This window comes from Cottoperca gobio, chromosome 9 (genome assembly GCF_900634415.1).
Source record: "Cottoperca gobio chromosome 9, fCotGob3.1, whole genome shotgun sequence".
Taxonomy (NCBI): domain Eukaryota; kingdom Metazoa; phylum Chordata; class Actinopteri; order Perciformes; family Bovichtidae; genus Cottoperca; species Cottoperca gobio.
In genome coordinates this window covers 25,397,977-25,401,176 of record NC_041363.1, presented here as the reverse complement: position 1 = coordinate 25,401,176, position 3,200 = coordinate 25,397,977, and the positions used below count along the sequence as shown (strand labels likewise).

At 38.6% G+C, this 3,200-nt stretch overlaps 1 protein-coding gene across 1 annotated transcript in view; it reads right to left on the bottom strand.

Moving 5' to 3' along the window:
* fam163b (family with sequence similarity 163 member B) overlaps positions 1–2,979 on the bottom strand; it is a 9,062-nt gene extending 6,083 nt beyond the window's left edge. The window contains exon 1 of the mRNA XM_029440424.1: positions 2,788–2,979. The gene's annotated coding sequence lies outside the window, so the exon portion shown is untranslated. The remainder of the gene's footprint in view (positions 1–2,787) is intronic.
* Positions 2,980–3,200: the final 221 nt, after the last annotated feature.

The window sequence follows — 3,200 nt, the reverse complement described above, 5'->3', positions numbered from 1 at the left end:
TGGAGCCAAAACTGACAAGAGGGGATAGAGAAAAGTACAACCGAAAGCTTTTTAGGACCCAAATTGTTACATTTAACTTTCATTAACTGAAAACACAGTGTGGAAGGGTACGTTCTAAGATGTACACATGGAAAAAGGAAGAGAAAACAAAATAGTAGGTGTAGTGCATTCCTGCAGTGCATTTTTTGAGTTTGCATTGTGGCTCCAGCAGGCTCTGCTCTCCTGTTGCTGGGTTAGCCTGCCGTCTTATTTTATCCATCTTATTTTCCTGCAACCGCACAGCAGCCAGCAGCAGGAGGGCGGGTGGATCAGCCTCACTGGGAGCGTTCTTGACAGAACCTATGTTGACAACCTTCTTAAGTAAAAGAAAAAACACTTCCACATGCTACCACAGTCACATGTGAGATCATATTCAGTCGCATTAATCCACGTCTCAGCATCATTTCCGTGATGGCTTGAACACAGCCACAGACCAGAAGGGTGGAAGTGGAGCTCTGTAATGTGCTGGAAGGGATTGCTGGGAAATCAGTGACACGAGCAGCAAAGCCATCACTGGCTGTTGTACTGGGTTTCCATAGCGAAGGAGCCCGGACATCAGCATCCCGGAGGGCCAGAGAGTCATTTACAGCTAAACAGCCAGTCAGCATCACACGCAAATCACTGGCCAGACACACTCAAAGGTCAGCACCCATCCATCCATAACCCTACCCCATCCATCCATCATCCATCAGTGCTTACTGAGCTTCAGTCCCACTAAACGCAAGTTATGTTCCCTTTTACACCTCAATTAATCTCAGAAATTAATTTTTTTCATTTTTCATCTGAAAAAAAAAATCTAATTCTCTTATTACTTGTTCTAAGACATTTCTAAAATAGAGCCTCAGTGTCTTAAATCAAGACAAAATAAAAAAGTGAAAGTGAAAATTCTTTAAATAAATGTATTTGCAATGGTAAAGATTGAAGTTTTCAAATGAGACTTTCAAACTGTTACAAATAAATTACTTGGCGAGATGGAGATTTTTCTGCAGTGTATTTACATAAAAAGAAACTGTGCAGGACCAACAATACATTTTATAAAAACTGTAGCAATATCAGTGGTTGCTGGAGAACAAGGTCGGTTCATGTATTTCGTCATTGCTGATGCAGGTTACATAATGCAGATGAGAGCAGCTCCTGCTTTTTGTTTGTCTTTCCCTCCTGAGGCAAATCAGACTTATTGACTGAAAGAGTTTAAACGTCTGGTGACATTCTTGATTTTTCTTCATTTCAACAAATGATTAAAACACCAAAACCAACAATAACTTGATGACACTAACATTTATTCTCTGTGTATCTAAAGCATTAAAATAAACATGGATTTATCTGCCACTGAAAATAGTCCCCAACCAATGCACTATTTCTTTCAAAAACAGCCGGTCACTGCAGGGATCAACTGTTTCAGTAAATAACTGAGTAAAACAAGAAAGAAAGAAAGTATATATTTGTGAGCTGTTTTTAAAGATGTAGGTTTTCAGGAGATACCAATGGGTTTGGAACTGAGAGCCCCTGGCAGGAGGTCAGAACGTATTGAGAGACAAACTAACACTGTTAGACATTTGTTAACAATTACAGTAGGAAAATGTGGATTAATACTAGTTTCATGCTAATACTGGCAGCTAAGACACCTCTTACCTAAATTATATTGCAGTATATCATGTCCTTACAGGAGTATTATATTATATGAGGTGACTATAAATTATATATTGAGTCAGGGCCAGAGCTACCATTAAGGAAACTGAGATCAGATAAAAGTAGTCACATTAAAATATATTTAATTTGGCCAATAAATAATTAAATAAATCAGTATTTCCTCACCTTACCGAAAGTGTGGAGAAGACTTTAACCCTTCATACAAGGAAATATAATCAATCTAAATGAACAGTTAAATTAATGAATTATATGTGAAAATCTAAATTGATACTGAAAATCTCATTATTTATAAAATACTGGATGTGAATGAAAATTAGAAACATTATACATTCCTATAGAAATATAATTTATGCTTAATTTTTCAGGAGGACAGTCACTCTGCAGAACTTCATACAAATAAGTACAAGCATTTGAGTAGGATTATAGATGTGATGTAATTATCATAAAATATAGATAAACCATATCATTGATTTCCAATCAATGCGGACATAACCTTGGATATGTACACTTACTTGGTTGTTGTTTAAAACTGATCACGTTCACTTTGTTCGTTCAAAATGTCCGAACAGACTGCTTCACTTAGGTTTCAGGATTGTGTGGATTCATGCACCAGCACCACACACACACACACACACACACACACACACACACACACACACACACACACACACACACACACTGAAGTGTAAAACTGTAATTGCTTCACCAGACTGAATTAGGCTGGGTTTATCTCAGAGATTATTAAAGCCTGAAAATATTGTCAATTCAATTATTGCTTTGTGTGCGTAACAGCATTTGCGACTATAGACAAAATTGCGCACACAATTAGAGACCGCAACGTACATTCTACTCAATAAAGCATTACTCCAAAATTGTCCAAAATTAACTTTTAAAAATCCCTATAGTGGTTAAAAACTTTTTCTGTGGCCTTTACGCGCATTTTCTGCGTCTTAAAGGATTCACGCGCGGATTTCGGGTATTTATAAGGCAAAACAACTCTTTACAGCCGATTTCTGGCACTTTGTACAGTTACAGCCGGTTTGCTTAGTGCACCACAGGAACCACAGACACGTCCATATCAACAGCTGATAATCTTACCCATCACATTAGTATTTGGATCGTCCCCCTTCAGCACCTCCAGCTCCGGGCGCCCCGGTTTGCGGACAGAGGTAACGGGTAGGAGGTTCGAGTTTCAGCTGGGAAAGGTGTAACCAAACTTGGAACTCTCGGCCAACAGCTGCGTTTTACATCCACACATTCATCTGACCTATAAGAATGAGCAGCAGAGATTTGTCACCGAGCTTCAAAGAGGCAAACTTGTCTTCACATTTCTTCTGTAACTTCACAACCCGTGCTTCGTTCCACAGCTGGAGATTTAAGAAATGCGGTTGTCAACGAGAAAACTTGACACAAGCTTTACTTAATGAGAAAGATTGAAGCTGTTTGTTTCAGAGCAGGTTGCAGATTAAATCCCAAATTCAGAAATATTTCCTCTCCAGATCCTCAGTTTT